The sequence below is a fragment of the Montipora capricornis genome, chromosome 2, assembly GCF_036669925.1.
Source record: "Montipora capricornis isolate CH-2021 chromosome 2, ASM3666992v2, whole genome shotgun sequence".
NCBI classification, from domain to species: Eukaryota; Metazoa; Cnidaria; class Anthozoa; order Scleractinia; family Acroporidae; genus Montipora; species Montipora capricornis.
Genome location: NC_090884.1, coordinates 64,199,467 through 64,206,361, shown reverse-complemented (window position 1 = coordinate 64,206,361; position 6,895 = coordinate 64,199,467).

Genomic DNA, 6,895 nt, shown 5'->3' with positions numbered 1-6,895 from the left:
AGCGTGCCTCTCATCCCCCCCCCCCCCCCCCCTTCCTTTTATAATTTTTTTTTTTTTTTTTTTTGGTAAAATGTGTCGGATGGCACTTTGAGCTCTGTTACTTAAATATATTTTCTTTAATAAACATTGACAATCAGAAAATTATCCAACGTTGTTCGAATCAGCGGTCCTTATAAACTAGCTTCAAACAGATATACTGAAAGACGTTACAGGCGTCGCATTTTATTCCGTAAAAAGACGAAGGATGCTGTATGCGCATGACTGTTCTGCACTGTGTTTTACAAACAGTTGTACCAATGAAGGTATAGGCTTTGTATTTAAAAGGAATAGAAAAAGGAAAGCAGCTGCAGTTGCCAACTGTTAATGAGGGCTCAGAATATATCATGGCGCGAACATAAAACCAAGGCAGACATCTACGATGGTATTCCACAAATATCGTCCATCCTTGCTCAACGCCGAGCCAGATTTGCAGGCCAATGCTATCGATCCAAAGACCAAATAATCTCTGACGTCATTTGCATGAGGTTTCCACGCACATCTAGAGGAAGAAGACCTTTCAACTACATTGACTGTATAGCAAGGGACATCAATCAAGATATAAATAATCTCCCAAATTTGATGGCTGATAGAGTTTCTTGGAATAGCATTGTTAACTCATTCTCGGATGCGTCCGCATGATGATGATGATGATGACGATGCCAAAGGAACGATTTTTTAGATGTTCGAAAATCCTAGGACAGGCAGGCAAGCAAGAAATTTTACAACAAATGTTCCGAAAATTCTATATTAATGACTTACCTAATGCCTCAGAATCACTTACGTTTCACCTTTTTTCCGATGATACTAATGTACACTGTGCATGCAAGAACCTGATTGATCTTGATCTTAAGCTAAATCATGAGCTCATTGCAGTTGCTGAGTGGATGAAATCCAACCGACTGGAAGTTGTTTCATTCTCTTTCACTCTAAAAAACTGAAACCTTATAAGACGTTTAGTCTGAAAATTAATGGGGCAAATATTCAGCAAGTATCTACAGTTAAATATCTTGGTGTTACTTTTGATGCTAGTCTAACTTGGAAAAGTCACATTGATGAGCTTTGTCTGGAACTTTCAAAAACTGTAGGAATCGTCTCAAAATTGAGGTACTACCGGGTATGTTAATATTGATCTATTAAAAATGCTTTATAATTCTCTAATTTATCCTTTTTTTACTTACGGTGTCCATGTTTGGGGTCTAACATACCCAACCTACCTAAATACTGTGACCACTTTGCAAAAGCGTTTAGTCGGAATTATGACATTTTCTGAACCCGCATCACATTCAGAGCCATTGCTCAAATCCCTAAATCTTTTAAAATTTTGTGATATAGTCCATATTGAAATTCTTTCTTTTTTTATCAGTGGTTTCATAAATTAACTCCATCTTGTTTTGCTGATTACTTCAAGCCAATATCCCCTGCTCAACCATATCATAAACGTCAATCAAATAATGATAACCTTTTTGTAAACCAAGTCTTTGTTTTTCTGGTGCTAAACTTTGGAATTCATTGCCTCTTGATGTAAAGCACATTACTCATTTTTCCAGATTCTGTCAAAACGATAAGAACTCTATGACTGACAGGTATAACAAGGATACTGATAATTAATTAACTTAATTTTGTACATAATTTTAATGTTGTATCTGTTTGAATGTGACTGGATGTTTTTGTAGATTTGTATTTTCGTTGATTTGATTCTTAAGCTAAGTAATTTTACGTTAATATGTTCAACAAGTGTAATGTTAGTAGTTAGTACAAGAAGTAATACTTTTCAACAAAAAAAATGTTATTTAACTCTATTCCTTTTGCTTATGATGTAATTAATTTGGGGCACCTACTCGATTAGTTTACTATAACTGTTTAGGTGTCCCAAACTCTACACCGTAACAACATATTATCAAACTTACTTTCCCTTCTTCTTCTATTTTTGTTAAACAATATTGTAAAATCATTCTAACTTTATGTACACATGCAATATTCTGTGTAAGTTAAATAAAATTGACTTGACTTGACTTGACTCGTAAACCAGGCCCCAGTTGTTCAAACGATGGATTAGCGCTATCCGCAGGATAAATCACTATCCAAAGGATAAGTAATAGCGAAATCAATTTGCGCTATCCAATGGATAGTGATTTATCCGGTGGATAGCGTTATCCACCTTTGAACAACTGAAGCCAGGTGATCAATAACTGTAGGTTATATTTTATCGCCTTCCTGTTTATAAGAAAATTCTACGCAAGTTACAATATACCAATATACACAATTTTAGATCTATATATATAGCCACATTTTATCTCCGCCCAAGGCCGCACTGCACTACAGAATCCAAATTATTCGGTTCTGCAAACCGCCAGGTCAGAAATATTTCTTGTGGACAGGTTTTCTTATTGTGGTTTACTCCCCACTGATGTATTTAAAGAACTTCTGTAACCAATCGACTTTCAAATGGTCCAGTGTGCATCAGGCGGCCTTTTTAAGGTAATGATTAGTTCAGTTTCAGAGCTTTTCTTATTTCAAATACATTTGGGCGTGTGGGGGAAGGGGGAGTGCACTCTTTCTGGATCCGCCCTGAATAGATCGACTTCAAAAAGTCTTAAGGACGGTGTCTACTAATTCAAAGATATTCTTGCCCCGGTTTATGATTATGCAGGAAAAGTAGATCTTAACAAGTGTTATTGAAATCCAAAAAGAAAATTGGGGGTAACCATACATTTTTCAAAGATAATTCACGAATAATACTTGTAAAGAGCTTTAAAATACAAAGCAATGTATGGTGTTCTTTCTCAAATTGAAGCTAAATTGGCTACCCCCAATTTTCCTTTTGGATACCAAGATTACGTCCCGAGATCTACTTTCTTCGGATAGTTTTAAACTGCGCAAAAATATCCCTGTATTATTAAGCATCACCGATAGGAAACCGAGTTTCTCGAGATACGCAGAACGTATGCGCAATAACAATAGCAGGCACCATCCTTTAATGCAGCTTCACGTGTTACTCAACAGGTCCCTAGATACAGTCATATAACATCAGTCCTGAAGACTCTGAGTCTATATTGGCTTCCAATTGGTTTTCGAGTAAAGTTCAAAATCGCTTTACTAGCATTCAAAGCCCTCAAAGGAATGCCGCCATCCTATCTGAGTGGGATGTTACAATCAAAGAATCAAAGCCTATATCACGCTGTTCCCTGAGTAATAACAACGAAAACCTTTTGATCATTCCTCGAACAAGATGCAAAACAGCAATGCAAAAAAGCAATACAAGCAACACAAAGCGATGAGCACTCTAGTCCCTTGTTTAAATCTCTTGAAATTATAAAATTTCCGGACCTAGTAACCTCTTATTTAGCAATCTTTATGTATGTATATCATAACCAATTACTACCACCTGTCTTTATTTCTTTTTTCACTAAAATAACACAGATCCATAACTGTAATACAAGGCTTGCTGCAAAACAGTCTTATTATCTCCCAAAAGCAAGAACAAATTACGGAATATTCAATATCAGATTCCAAGGTCCATCAGTTAAGAATCCCATTGACGAAGATATTTTAAAATCATCACCATTGTCTTTGTTTAAAAGAAAATGATTACTAGACATCTATACATCGATTTTGTAATTTTAAGATAAGAAATAAAAAATTCTCTTTTGAAATAATAATACTCTTTTGAAATGTAAGAATTTTAGTCACATTAAGATACTGGTAGTTTACTTAAGGACGGTCGCGCGAAAATTTTCTAACATTGATGTTTTCCTGCAAATTTTACCATTAAAAAATGATGAGTTAGTGATGTCAGAAATGTAAAAAAAATGGGGGGTCACCAACTTCGTTTTGGAGAGAACTTGCCCGGAAGAACACCCTAAATCTGAAAAAATCCAGCTTCTTTAGCATACAGTGTCTGTAAGCCCAAAAATACTGCAATTACATCTTTGAAGTGAACTTTGTTTAAGTGGACCCATCAAGGGGACCCATCAAGTAAATTTAGTTAACTGTTGAGGTTCCTTAAAGAACAAGACGCATTTAGTAACCATAGTTTCATGCGCCTTTCAGCCTCAAGATGGCAGTATTCCATGTCCCGAGGACAGAAATCTTGAAATACTTTTAACTTCCCATATAGATTTTTTCTTCATTTTTGGACAATTGTAAATGAAATCTGTTTCTGAAAAGAAAAGTAGGGGTCACCGAACAACCAGGATCGTTAAATCCAAGCAAAGCTATAGCAATGGGCATTTCCCCTATCATTGTTCATTTTAGTATTTAGCGCGCGCGCTCGATGCATGACGTGGCATGTGAATTTGCGTGCGCTGTAAGGATGCGCAGTAGCAATGGGCGCGAACCTCCTTAACTCTATTTATCTCTATTTTTGTGTGTATCTATATTTGTTTATTCTTGTGTCCCTGACCTGAAAATTTTAACATCTTTTCTTTTAACTGGCTGCCCGGCATTTTTAACTTTTAAGTTATTTCGGGCAGCCAGCACCCCTATTATCTGCTGTATTATTGTTATTATTGTATAATTATTGAATAATTGTTATTAGTTTATTGTAACTATGGGGTGAAATAAGGTATTGTTGTTGTTGTTGTTGTTGTTGTTAAAAAACATCTGGTGATCGTGCATTTTCAGTGGCGGGCCCACAAATATGGGACAATATTCCTCTACACATGAGAGAGACTGAAAACCTTGATAATTAAAAAAAAGTAAAACTACACCGTTTTAAAGAAGTAATAAGTTCTTACTAAAACATTTAGTTATAAAAACGAGCGATAAAAAATAAGAACAGTGGCCCAGTGGGTAGGGTACTTGCCTTGAAATCCGGGGATCCCGGGTTCAAGACCCGGTGTGACCACTCGCTGAATTTGGGCCTGGTTCAACTTCTAGGCTGCACTTGTAAATAGCCAACTGGTTTGCCTCCGGCCCGTTGGGATTCTTAACAGTTGTTGTTGTGTTCTGTTGTTTCGTTGATTGTTTCATTGGCCCTGAAAAGACCCTATGGGGAGCGGTCAATTAAGTATGTATTTATTTATGTATTTAACGGGGTATTCTTTGAAGGTGACGGGGAGCACACGCCCCCCGCAACAAGCAGGTGAAATTTTCATTAGAATACACATGCCCTACAAAGATCAGAGATCAGCAAACAAACTACACGAGCAACTAAGTGACCTTAGCCGAAAGATACTTACCGAAATGCATCTTTGCAAGCCGCAAGATCAAAGATGAGCTTAAAGCTAAGGAACCTAAACCTCCAATTGTCAACCAGCAAAACGTTGTATATTCCTTTCAGTGTGATCTGTGATGCAGATTTATCAACGTGTCGAGGAGCATAAACGATCGGTAATCATGTGAGAGAACAACGTGGAATCGAGCCATGTGAAATCGTCCTGAGGAAGTGCTCGAACAAGTTCGATTGTTTGATTTTTTAAATATTTTTTTATTTGGGACCTTAAGCCAAAATTAAACAAACAAAGTGATTCTATCCGCGCAAAGCTGTTTGCTTTTAAGCGAAGTGTTAAAACACTTCCAATAGTATTCATTCTTTTCACCTCTTATTTACACTTTATTTTCGCTTTCTGTTATTTTTATTGTTCGTATTGACCGAATGCAAAAATGGCCGCCGGCCAAATTATTCTTTTGTGTGTTAATTAGCCTAACTAGCCTCTTTCACAGGCGTAAAATTGAAAGAATTTGAGCTGTAAAACGAGGCTGTTAAGCTAATTAACACAAAGACAAAAGAATAATTTGTTGGCGGCCATTTTTGCATTCTGTCAATGTAAATACTTAGCTTTTACCTTCATTCCATTCTTTCAGAAATTGTATATATGTGGAAATTTAAATTAACGAACTCTAACTTGAAAATGACCGTGGAGCGGTCGAAACGTCGTTCTTATTTTTTATCCCTCCTTTTTAAAGAAGCTTTTTATGACGAAATCTAATATCCAAGGCCACTTTTATTAGAAGAGATTTTGGAAGAGAGGAAGAGATTAAAACTGGAGGTGTGAATACCAACCATGGATATTAATATCCATGGAGGTATTGACACCTCCAGTTTTAGCAGTCATTTCTCTATTCTTACGAAATGCCAAACTAAGTTTGATTGTCTTCTTTATGAAAAGTTTTCATTAAGGAACCTAAGCCTTCACTCAATACTCAAGAGGACTCCGTTCGAGCTAAGCTTTTTACTTGATTGCGTCTCTAGGACAAACAGTATAACTTCATTCTTTAATTTTGTTATATAATCTTATTATAGACATTCGTAAAAATTTCTGACATTTTTAAGGACATTTTAACAAAAATTATTATAGTAGCATTATGACTTTGTACATATTTTAACAATTTAACTTTTTTTCCTATAAATTGTAAAGCGCGTAGAAGTTTTATACAGGCGCTATATAAAAATTATTATTATTATTATTATTATTATTATTATTATGTGGTGGACATGGTGGACATGGTGGACGTGTAAGGAATAGCTCCCCAAAAAATATCATGGCTCGAAGGAAATGGACAGACCAAATGAATGAGGACCTCCTCGAATGTAAAAAAACTGCACAGAGTCTGGTTTCGTCGAACCATGCGCCTCTTAATAGTGGTGGAAGAAAGAAAGGTTATATTGAAGTAATGACTGAGTTATGGGAGGCGAAAGGCTACGCACACCTTGGTTTTAAAAGCCACAATTTAACAACGCAAGCCGCTAGACTTGAGAAAGCAAGCGCCAATAATACTTTTAGATGCAACGATTCAACCGATGGCTGCAGCAGGTCTGAGAGCGAGCCGGCCAAGAGAGAGTTGGTACTCGAAGGAAATAATATTCAAGATGCCTCACAAAGAAATCAAAGTCTTCGCCAAGTTGAAAATGCTA